Source organism: Ictalurus furcatus, chromosome 14 (genome assembly GCF_023375685.1).
Source record: "Ictalurus furcatus strain D&B chromosome 14, Billie_1.0, whole genome shotgun sequence".
NCBI classification, from domain to species: Eukaryota; Metazoa; Chordata; class Actinopteri; order Siluriformes; family Ictaluridae; genus Ictalurus; species Ictalurus furcatus.
Window position 1 is genome coordinate 17763717 of NC_071268.1, and position 13358 is coordinate 17777074.

A 13358-nucleotide genomic window follows, 5' to 3' on the forward strand; every position below is an offset into this window, starting at 1 on the left:
ACTGAATTTAACATATAGTCAACACTTTGTCGGTAATGTCCCTGCCGACTCTACTGTGATTTTAGTACAGCACAAACTCACACTTCATTTCACACTGAGGAAAATGAAGAAAGATCACTTAGTGTGCACTAGATGGCAACAGTGCACTAAGTTATTCAGATCCTGACCTAGTCTGAATAAGTTCATATACATAATTATGGATTCCACCTGGTTCAGTATTAGTAGTCTGTCTAGGCTTTAAATATTAGGAATACGTGAATAAGTAATTTATAAAACACTTAACTAGAATAAGGACTATTGTAACTGTAATTGAATTATGAAGTTGACATCACTACAATACTTAATCTTAATTCATTAATATATATTTATGTGCAGAGAATTTAACATCATTATCTCTTGTTCCAAAACACCAAGAAACAATTAGACAAACATGGGTGAAGAAACACTCTTTCTGTCTAACAATTTTATTTTATTGTTACTACATGGCCATGAATAGTAGCTATGGGTATTAAACTCATCACATGTTTTCTTTGAAAGATTTAATTAAAATGATCAAAATGAATTGTGGAAAAATTACTGAACTTTTCCTACTTGAACTGAAGAGTTTTTTTCTGTTCTTTTCAGCAAAGTTAGTAGAAATGAAAAGGCAGGTGCGTATTTCTTTGCAAATATTCTATCATCTTTTGATTTTTTTTTTTTTTTGCATGATTAAGTTTATGATTTATTATTCTTGTCTTATTATTAAATGAGCTTTGTTCATGCTGCATGATGAGGACTAGCAATTAGTGTATGCAAATGAGAAAGGACTACAGGAAGCTTTCACTAATTTCTTGACAGATGAACAAAGAAAAGTGCACACAGCTCTGGCGGCTGCACGTGTGTAGTTTTTCTCCTTTATGTCTGTCTTTAGAACCATTATAGTAACTTTGCATTGCATTGTTACAATTCACCTTTGTGCACCAGTATTCCCTTATTTTAAAGGAAAGAAAGATTGGTTTTTAGTAGAGATGGAGGCATTAATGGTGACTCTTTAACAGTAGCTCTTTGCTAAATCAGAACGTTGCTCCATGTCTCAACTATGTGCACAGGATCATTTGGTATAATCTCTAATTAACACACTGCTATTTGCTCTGTCTGATCAAGCGGTCTCATTAATCCAACAAAATTGAAAGTTTACAATACCGTTTTATCTCTCACTATGATAATGTTTGCATTGGTTCCTTATTGGTATTATTCACAAATAATAGCTGGTGTAGACTTTGAAGTTTAGGGTTTTGTTATTATGTGCATTCCAAGACTGGTGGAATTATTTTGGGTGCTTGATTGTTGGCCTTGTCTTTCTCATCAACTAAAGCAAATTTACTTACTGAAGCACTAATATGCTTTGAAGAAGCTGTAGCAAACAGTGATATTCTCAGTTTCATTTGTGGATCAATAGGAAAGTTAGTGAGAAGTCTGTACACACCCCTCCAACACCAAAAAACTCAACATTTTTTTAATGAAAAACTGAACATACATTACTTTGTCTTTTTATTGTAATGTTGATTTCGGTTATTGTGTTTCTGTAGTATAAATTAGACTACACAGTAAAAATGTGTGTTTTTCTTCTTCTATGCACCAAGCAGCCTCTTCTCAAACATTTGCAGTGGCAGAATTAAAGTGTGTATGTGCAGGGAGAAAACAGATTTTAGGTAGAATTGATTCACCTGACCATTGAAATGAGTATCAGATCCAGCTAATGTTATAAATGTTCCCAGAATCGAGTGCTGAAATGTTTGATCTTATTCTTATCTGGAACAGAGTGAGATGAAGTGAGTGACTAATTTATGAGGACATAACAAGGAAGCTATTAAGAAAACAGTTTTCCCAGCTTCAACTGACATCATGAAAGAACCACCAGGGGCAAGAAACCTAGTAGTTTAGTTTTTAAAGATTTAGTGCCTAAATGTTTACAACTACGGGTTTACTGTTCTAGGAATGCATCATTCAGCCTTTAATGTGTTTGTATGAAATACAAACTAAGAATAAAAAGGATTGAAATAGAATGCAATTTCTTTTTTTTACCATTCTTTTTGAATGAAGCTGTAACCCATTTGTGAACCTGTACAGCGTAAGAGAATATCCAATTTCCACAAGTGGAGCATTGGGAAGTGTTTAGGCTACTTGAAGTATATCTCTTAATGAGAAAAGGCGAGAAGAAATTCATGTGCATGTTTTATGCAATCCATTTCTGGGTGCCCATGAATAATGGTGTGTGATTGTGAAGCCAAAAAAAAGGAAACCATGGAAAAAAAGAGAGAGGAAAAGAACCTGGTAAAATATGTAAAAGATGTTAAATGAATATTTAAGGGAGGATGAAATATTTAACGGAAACAAATGAGCAAAACATTTAAAGCAGTGTGATAAATAATAGTGGGAGTTATAAGGAAAGCAGTCCAGTTGTTGGAGAGGGTCCTCAGAATTCTTGCCATGCTCACACTTGTATCTTTGCCCAGCCTTGGCAATTTATTTATTTATTTATTTATTTTCCATATGGCAGTCGTTAGAAAGGTTCGACAGGTCTGGCACTTTGTAAAGGAATATTGGCTTTTTGTTGAGGGTGCTTTGGATGGATGCCACAGGCCAGTCAAAATTTAATGCCTCAGTTGGTCTTGTACAAGTTCAGGGCAGGATGTTGGCACTGGCCAGAAGGAGAGATGATATTTTATGCCAGAGGACAGGACATCCTGTTAGAAGGCTAAATTAACTCGGAGCACTAAATTTCACTCTGGGTGAAATTCAGTACACTACACACTTTAGTTCTTCAAGTTGGTACATTAATGCAATAATATGGTCATAGTCTTTATTTATACACAATTCCAACTTCCAAGGAATATTCCTCTAATGCAGAACATATTTTCTGTGTTTTACCAGAAGCATTACACATAGTGCAAACAAATTTGGTGTCAGACCTGTTTGCAGTCTTAGTCATATTTGTATTCATATTCATGTCAAATGAGTCACTGTCTCTAGCTTTGTATCAGTGTAAATTCTAGGTTGACGCTCACAGCTTAGGACGACAATGCTTCAGCATTCCCCATGAGCATTTTATGCACTGTGTACAGTTTAGTGTTACACTTTTGGAAGAAGAAGAGGACTTTGTCACATATACATTACAGTAGAGTGAAATTCTTTTCTTCAAATATTCCAGCATGTTAGGAAGTTGTGGTCAGAGCTCAGGGTCAGCCTTGCTCAGTGGCAGCGACCTTCTGATTAACAACCCCAGAGCCTTTAACCACTGAGCCACCACTGCCCGAAGTAACTGGCCGATACGGGGTCACTTTAATACAAAACGTTTCCGTATAATGTGTAGAACAATACTATTTAGCTAAATTATTTACATTTATTAACATTTACTCATTTCAAATTAGATGTGATCTAATTGTCTTTTGCTCCTGCTATGAGGTCTCTCTTTTTTTTAATCCTGTCTTGAAATGAGCCAAGCCACCTACAGCATTTTTTCTCCTATAGCAGGCTTTAGCAGGTGTTAAACTTATATTTAAGCTGTGTGATGTCAAACTCATCACACACCTTATTTAAGATTTTCCTTTCTTTCTTTTTTTTTGCCAGTCACTACCCTCTTCTTTTAATTTACATTTTTTCAAGATCAGAAAATAATTAAACCAGCAAACAAATAATTAATTGAGTCAATGAGAACAATTAGTTCAAAGACACCTTTGAGAATTGACTGTGCATAGTGAATTGGTTAATTATCATGCTACAAAATAATTGAGTGGCGCAAGTGCTCTCGCTGCTTCCTGTGTGTGTGCGTGTGTGTGTGTGTGCGCGCGTCTGTGTGCGCGCGTGTGCGTGCGCGTGTGTGTGCGTGCATGCATGTGAGAGGGAGAGAGGGAAACTGTTTTTTTTCCTAATTACATTTAAATTTACTCTTCATTACAAGTTGAAGGTACTTTAGAGCACATAAGTGTATTTTGTTGACTATCATTTTACAACACTCTTTCAGTGCAGAGATTGATTTCTGTTTACTGTCTTCATAGTGTGTAACACAGGGATCTTGCATTGGCCCATGACAAAAGTGATGCGCTGCCACCTGTGTTTAGCTCGTTTATAATGCGTATTGAATGTTGTGGAACTAATGTCACTGACCTGTGTGCCTCATACATCAGAGTCTCTGTGTGTGTGTGTGTGTGTGTGTGTGTGTGTGTGTGTGTGTGTTTTGACAGCTTCAAGGGGCCTGCTGCAGTCATCGCTCTAACCCTGCCTACAGCCTGACATCATTACCCCTGTGACTTACAGCCGAGCTGCCCTGACTGAACACTTTTATTTCCCTCTGTGGTTAGCGCAGCGGACATAGCCCTTCACATTCTGTTAGTATGCTTATGGCTCTAACATAAGGATGAGACCCTCTTTCATTCGCTTGCCTTCCTCCATCTTCACCGCTAGAGTGAACTCCTCAGTCTTCCATGACTGGCCAAGGAGGGTGGGGCGGTTTGGGGGGGTAGCTGCCTTCTTTAGTTTAGGCTTTGCTTCATGGGACAGGCATTTTAGTATTAGGCTTTACTCAGTCTTTTTACTCAGGCTTTACTCAAAAATTCCCCCTGTGGTTTGATAATCAGCTCAAGTTTACTGTAAGCATGCTTTTAGTATTCCTATGTTTAAGTGGCCAGAGTGGTTAGTATTTGTATTACATGTGCTCTAATTACAGTGATCTTTAAATTCTTTAAGTTTTCATAATACCAACTCAAATACTGTTCATGCTGGGTGGTGTAGTATGACTGAATGCCTTACGTGCTGCTTGCTCACTACATCTTTGAGTATTGGGAGCTGAAGAACTCCCACAGTAGTCTTTATTGGTTTCTGAGAATGACAAATCTCAAACGTTTGGCTGCCTTGTAGCTTTCTGCCTAATTAATGCAAAACCATAGATTGTCTCCACATGACTCTATTGTCGCACCTTATAGTTGAGAGATAGACTTTCCAGCTCACATTAACAGTCATCATGGTTGATTTTTGTAATCTCCTTCTAGTGATGTTACAGTGGGCCGTACTGCAGGTATCCATGTTTTTGAACAGGGTTTCTTTTCCCATGTTTTCCCATTTTCCATGTTTTTCTCATTGCAATTATATCAAAGTAGAGCATTACAGGAAAACGTTTTTTGAAGAGATTAACGATTAATGTCCCACAATATTATCTTACAGCTTATTATATCATAACCTTTATCATTACCTTTAAACACAGAATGGTTTGTGGTTACTGCATATTTAATGGTTTCATTGAATTCAGTTTTCACTGATATTTATATTATAATCCACAGTCTATTACATTAAGCTGTGCTTATTTTTTAACTAATTACTGAACCAAAACTGTAATGGACCTGAGCCCAGCACTGCTAGCAGGGCAAACAGCACAATTCTCTAATGGAGCATGTTAATTAAAAAAAGCTGGTAAACAGGGCAAGTTGCACGGAATCAGTGGCCAGCAGCATGTGCCAAGTTAATGCCTGATATTCAATAATTATGTCCACTACCCGTAGGGCAGCTGGCTGAACCTCTGATCTACAGATGCCTCAGAGGACCAAGTGACTGCAGCTCTGACTCATTTCTCCTGCCATGACACCAAATGTAAGTGAAGGTGAATCTGTCTTTAATTTACAGGCCAGCCTAGAGTATAAACCTTAAGTCACATTTTACTGCTAAGATGAAACGCGCCTGCACAAGCTGGAGAGACATACACTAGTTGTTAAACCATGAGTGGTGTGTAGTATTTTAAGCCAAGCTCATAAAGCAGAATAACAGCAATGTTTGCCTCTAAAAGACAGCTGCCATGGCACACATTTCGGATAGATGTGTATGGCTTCTTTCTTAAGAAATGAGTGTGCCCAAAATTGGATGCAGCAGCGTTTCCTCTTTGTCAATGCCATCCAAAAATAAAAAAATAAAACAACACTTTCTTTCCACCGATTCAGCATTTTAAAACGTGCTACTTAATTTCTCCATTTACGGCCCACGTAATTAAAATTTCCGGCCCTGCGACCTGGGATCATTCTGTAGGATAATAAATGGGTTGAGGGCATGAGTGGAGTAGACTCCTGTGTGCCCTGTGAAAGCTTGCAGCTCCAAACACTGTCAAGGTTAGCCAGATGCTAGCAGACAGAATATGGAGAGAGAATTTAAAACAATGAACTACATCTTATATCTCATAAACCTTTGGTGCACATTAGGGTGATTTTATAAGGCGACAGTTAAAGCTGACAAAATATGTCTAAAATTTTAACATCTAGATAGACCTATATAGAATTATATAGGCATCTTTATAGTCTAATAAGCTGTAAACTAGTCTAATAGTGAAATTAATCTACAAAAAAATTGTTATAATAATAGCAAAAAAAATGGAAGAAATCTGGGTCGTCTTAACCCTCTAATGGCTTATTGAAACAAATGCACAGATACAAAACAAATTTTTAACTGCATAGAACCTATAATTCTGGCACATTGAACAGAATATTTTAAACTTTCAACAGCCTTTTAACTGAACACTGTATGCAGAATGACCAGTATTCTCTGAATACAGCTTTCTTCATATTGGTTCATCAGTATACTAAAGGTGCATTTGGGATCCAAAATTAGATATAGATTTGCATTCACTGAACAAAATCCCAAAGTTTGGGGACAAAAATGGTATGTATCAGAACGTTTGTAGCTTTGAATGAAGTTCTCATATTGAATTGACAAGCACACTGTCATTGGCTCACATTTATGTTTCTCCATTTTGACTATGACTACAAATGTGTTTGAACTGTTCTTTTTGAGGGAAATCTATTAATAATCTGCTGCTTGTCCGCTGATCTGATGTGATCTCAGTGATGGCTCGGCAGCTAAACTTGCAGTTGCTCTATCATGAATGTTTTCCTAATTGCCTAGGCATCACTCCAAATAAACGGCATAGGTGAATTTTCTCTATTTCAGCCCCTGTAGTTCTATGAAGAATTCATTAAATCCTGTACAACCAAACATTGCACAACCACAGAAATACTTATTCCATCCTTTGTGGAAAAAGACAATCTTTTCTCTCCGGTTTTCTGAGACCTCTCTCTATATTTCAAATCATACTGACCTAAAAAGCTTGATCAAAGACTGTTGAAACATCTCAGCCTGCAGCAAGCAATAAATTGGACCATTCAGTGTTTTTCCACCGACAAATTATTCTCCTGAGCCCTCACATTCTTACTAGCATCTCAATTAGCTGGGGACAGATGCACAAAGTATTCAGAAATATAATGTTTAATGCATTATTTTCCAATATTTTAACACCACTGTTCATAGGTAGAATAGAAATTCTTAATTTTGTGAAAATAATAACCATTTGCTACCATTTGAAGTTTGGGCTGCGTGTGTGACGGCGTCGAATCTGCTCCAGCTCGTGCTCTCGGTTTAAATCCCTGCAGGCTGTTCCACAGTGCTGAAGTGGCTTGCAGCATTTCTCCTTTTATGTGGCGGTTAAAAGACAATATTTCTCCTTTATCAGAGAGGATAGACACAATTCCCCTAGCTTTAACTGGAAGACATAATAAAAAGAAAGTTTACTGTAAAGAGTAAAGTAACAAACCTAACAGGCTGTGACAAATCACATATTAACTCGCCTTTGTTTCCAGAGGATAAGGTGCATGTATTTTTTTATTAATTTGAGCACATATATTGTTGTGCAGAATTTTCAGTGTACATATCTGACATGATAGCCCTGTGTGTGTGTGTGTGTGTGTTGAAAATTAAAATGATTATCCTCTATATTATTATTATTATCAGTAGTAGTAGTAGTAGTAGTAGTAGTAAAACTGTTTGACTCATAATAATAAAATAATAGTAATAATAATAATAAAATCAGTGCATAATATTTTATATATATATATATATATATATATATATATATATATATATATATATATATATATATATATAAGTTTTATTATTCTACTGACTCAGATTTTGATTTAATGCTGTTTGATTAGAGCAGATTGCTAAGACGACTCAACCATACCTGGCTGTCAGTATCAGTTTCTGTTGTCTGAATGGTGAGAGACCCATTGTCCCCAGTGTGCTTGAGTAATGGGCAGGAAGAATAATCCCGTAAAGATGTATATGACATTGTAACATATAAGCATCAACATCTCCCATCGATCACCACACCAATGACCCAAGGTTTCCCAATGACAGACTGATATGCTTAAATTCCTGTTGTTTTGGAAGAGGGCATGTCATATTAACCCTTGGAAATGGAATTGTCCCAGTGCGCTTGAAGCCAGATTCTTAACAGTGACTGATCTGAGTGCTTTTCAAGCATCATTTATCACAGACAGCGCTCCAGCAGTGTGCCATGACACAGGGTTGTAACCGATCTTAATGTGTAAGAATAACAGTCATTGACAACCTATTAGAATTGTACAGCTGGGGAAAGCTAGCAATGGCCAACTGATTCAGTGTAATTATAAAGAGAAAACGATGTCAAATTTTTTAACTAGCGAGGGCAGCATGAATTACTGGAGAGGTCAGGTACTTAGCAATAATATATCTATTCATTATACCTTTTTTTTTTTAAAAGCAATCCTTATTTTTAAAAAATGAATGCATATTTTGATGTATTCAGGTGTTGCCTGGTTTTAGGAACTATTATATGTCCTGTTATAGATTAATTCAAAAAATTATATATTATGTTGAAGCATACCATACACACCAAGAGCACTACAGCTTATTTACGGTTAGTTATATTACTGATGTCATTCTTTATCGAATGATGGGTTTTATTGCATTTATCACACTTGGGAAACGAAAATAATTCAAATGGTTTATTTAATAACAATTAACGCACATTGATATGCATATTAAGTATAAGAGTGAGCATGTGTAAAGATTTCATTAATCTCATTTAGTGATTAATCTCATTTGTATTCATCTCTCCTTTTTCTTACTAGAATGTGAAAAATAGCATGTGGTGAAAGTCAGTAAATTTATATAGTGAAAGTCATTAATTATATACATAATACAGATGTCATCTGGAGAGCACTGCAGTACAAACAAACCATTTACTAGCCTGCAACAACAAAATGATCCTCCTGTCTCAGAGGTTAAGTGGAATGCCAATATAGTATTGACAAAATGTCATGTTCTTGCTAGAAGCTCTTATTCACACATGACGCTATGCCTCTTTATTAGGATACCGACACGGCAAGTGCAGCTAGACTCACTCAGGGTCAAACCATTCAGCATAGTGACAGGTTCAGTGTCGAGTGTTCAACTATAACATATAGAAAAACACAAATATAGCTTATGTTTGACTAAAATGAGCGTTCCTAGCTTTTTATGACCTGTTTTTAGGGGAAGAAATGAAATCGTGGATTGTCTGACAGTGTATCAGCACCAGTCTGGCCATGCCCTGAGAATGACCCCTTCATACAGAGTGTCTATTGCAAGAATGCTGTTCTTTTATTGTTCCTTTGTTCATTGTGGCTCAAAAAACGGACGAGCTGCAACTCTCTTAGCTGCACAATTGCAGAGTGCTCCATTTCTTTTCAGTGAGTGTCTCTCTGGCCTTAGCAATATGCACAACCGTTGGATTTAACTGTGTGTACGGCCATGAGTGGGAATTGTCAGGACTATAACGCTTTTATAGCTTCACATTTGCTCAGTGGATCTGGGACTACCATTGCGCATAATTAACTACCAATGAAGTGCTCCCCAGAGTCAATCTGTCTGCTTTATTAACAAAGTAATGCAGTTATGCTTTAATTGGCCCTTTTATTGTTAGGCAAATTAGATGAAATGATAGACCACATGGTTATGGAAAAGAGACCATTAATGGTTGCCGTGTCCATTAGAATATGTTATCAAGGATATAATGCTGTGTGTTTCTTGATATGTTGTGTTTGTTTCAGCTGCTAAGCATTGTTGGTCCTCGATGCAGTGTGTGTAAATACCGTTGTTGAAACTATTTCATTTTTTAGCACCGTGTCCATTCATGCATTCGGAACCTTCTATAAAATACAATCCAGACTGATGACTTTAGTAGACTCTGTGTGTGTGTGTGTGTGTGTGTGTGTGTGTGTGTGTGTTTGTGTGTTTTGCAGTCTGTCATACCAAGGCAATAAAAATGACACGTTCCTTCTCCTCTTTGTCACTGCTGCTTATGGCAATGTAAAAGTATGTCATTTTATAATGGATTGCACCAGTTTAATACTTCTTCAAGGTCTTTTGTAAACTAAGTGAACTGAAAGGCAAACATATTATATCTCCCTGCAAAAACTTTACTCAAACACAGTTAAAAACTGACATTTGCTGTAGTTGAAGGTTCTACCTGAGGCAGAACCGGTTCTTTCACATGAAATAATGTCTGTTTTATTATTAGACAGTCAGTTGTATTATTTAGATATTGTGGTATATTAAATATATCTATATTTATATATTACAAACATATTCAGTAGAATTATTATAGAATTTTTGTTTGGTAAAATAATTATTCAAACATATTCTCAACCAGCTGATTTTGATTGCAGTGTCCTTAGGGCTTGCTGTTCTTTCAGGACTCTTTATTTCTCTTAATATAATGAATCACTTATTTACTAAAGGACTATTTTATATCTTAGTCTCAGTAAATTATTATGATACATTATTATAAAATATTATTATAATTTGTTTCTGTTAGCTATAGATTTTCTCAGAGGAAAAAAGGAAAAAGAAAATCTGTAGTGTTTGGTTAATTAAGGACATCAACATGCCTAACTTGTATACATCTCCTCTTGTAAGCATGTTCAAAATTTGCAAAAATATCACAGAAGTCTCCTGGATTATGTCACTTATCATCAAGTTAACATCCCAAAAGTGTTTGTTTTTTTCACAACAAAAGCAGCCAAGCACAACCAGCATTTGGAAAATAGCTTCAAAGTATTTTTAAGGGGCATTAGCATAAGGTTTGCTTTGATAGAATTTTATTATTCAATATATGGACCCAGAAAGTTAAAAATAGAAAAGGAGAGAAAAATGGAAAAAAATATATAAATAAATAAATAAATAAAGGAACAGTTTCAAATGAGACTCCAAAGCATAGCTCAGAGTAGAGAACCACAGGCTTGAACTGGGGCTGTAAGGACATCAAACACATTGCCTATGTCTTGAAGGGATACTAGAGGCTCTTTTGTCCATGGTTTCATACTTTGCTGTTGTAAAGCTTCAGAACTGAAGCTGAGAATTACCTGCAAACTGGGTCTTAGCACAAAGTCTCCTCTGTTTTAGGATGCATCATTAGTGTTGTGCTAGAGATGAATGGTGACTTTCTGCGCCAGTTGCTGGCCTCGAGAGAGAGAGAGCATGGGGCACGCTCCCATCCTGTCCCCAGCCTGCATGCTGACATTACCCTGGTTCTTATTTAACAGCCAGGAGGCCATGACCTGTAGTAGTAAAATTACAAAAGGGCAAAGAAAAGGAGAGGGGGGAAAAACAGCTTGGCAACAGAACCCGAATCCCATTCTCCCCAAAGAAATTAAAGGTGGTGATGTTTCAGCAGTGGTTCAGTTATCCTCTGTGACCAGCTAAATGTTATAGATACATACAGCTCTGTCCTCCATCCTGATTCTGCATACTCGCCTGCCTTTGTCAGGACACAGAGGCCATGGTTGGAGGTGTCCAATTTTTCTGTGCGGCCCTTGTGCTTGACACTTCAGAAGTGAAAAATGGAAGCTGTGTTTGAAAGAAGGTTACAGTTAAAGACAATGCAAGGTATATCGACTGCTAAATCATTGTCAGAGAAACTAATGATAAGATATCATAAGACAAGGGGATACCATGAAAGATAGAGTGCACTTTCTTGAACCTTAATCAACCGCTGTCTGTTCTCTCCCTACATTCATCTTGATTTTGCATAGACATGCACATCTTCTGCCCGATGCTGAATGGATACATCAGCTTGTCACGGAAAGTGTCACACAAAGCCTTATTTAAATTGTAAGTAGAGAGGCTCTTTGTTGTGCTCTTAGTGATGAATGGAAAGAAATAATCATGACAAAGAACACTGAGGCTGCCTCATCCTTCTAGACTTGAGGTATCCAGGATTCCCTGGGCAGCACTGACTACAGAGGGAATATAATGCCACATCTCTTGCGGAAATTTAGATTAAAGGCCTGTATTAGTCTCAGACCTAAGACTCCTGTGTGTATATAATTTGTCATTGCAATAGATGATTAATAATCTTAAAGAAATGCTCAAAGAAAAATTGGTTTTACATTGAGAAATAAAACCTTAATCTCCTCTCAGTGCAATGAGTCAAGCAACGGCTCATTAATTCACGAAAATAACATCGCTCCTTCGATGTGATCCATTATACCTGCTGAAGTCATTTTAAAAACACACATGAAGTCAGAATAACAAACACTGAAAGCTAGGGTACCCAAGGAGCGATGATGGTGGTACATTTTTAAGTATTTTCATCAAGAACAAACATCCCATGGCTCTCTGATTTTATTTGGGCAAAAACAAAACAAAACAAAATAACTTATATAGAGCATAATTATTCATTTCTACTGATAATCTAAAGCACCATATAACATAATGCATAATTCACTGTAGACACTGCTTTTGTCCTCACTGAAAGAAAAAAAAAAATCTTTCTGCTTTACCTCATCTTCCCTGCCCATGATACACACACATATTCTCATAGTACTTCTACTCATTAGCCACATTGCTGGGGAGAGAAAAACAACCTTCACATGGCTGCAGGTGATGTGGACACAGGATGTTCAGGAATCTCAAGGACATATCAGCTCTCCTAGATTAAACAACAGTCATTCTCTCTTGTTGAATGCCCCCGCTCCCAAAACTGCTAAGCCAGAGAGAAAAAAACGAGGCCCCGTGTGGCCCTGCTGCATGCCTTAGAAAAGAAAATGGAAGACAACTTTAGCCAGAAGGAGACACAGGATGGTGAAATAATCTTTAATCTCTGTCCCTCCCAGGCACAGGCAACACCTGTTATCCTCGCTGGTGTTATAAAAGGGCGGCACACAGCTTTGTTTTAGGGTCGGTAATTATTGCGCTAATTATTCACATAGGTGCTGGGTGATTATGGGCGCCTGTTCAGGTGAACAGGCATCCCGTTTGGTGCCAGATGAGTCGCTCGTCTCTCGGTTTTCTACCTCGCAGATATTTGACCTCTTGTGCTGTTTGCAGTCTGCACTTGGGGAGAGAAACAACAAGCAAAAACTTTTAATTGCTGCTGAGATACAGCATTTAAAGACATAAGCTTTGGCCATCTGTTAACTGTTTAGATAGGCTAGTGTTGTTTTTATCCTCATGTCTTACAGAGGAGAGGATGTGTTGTT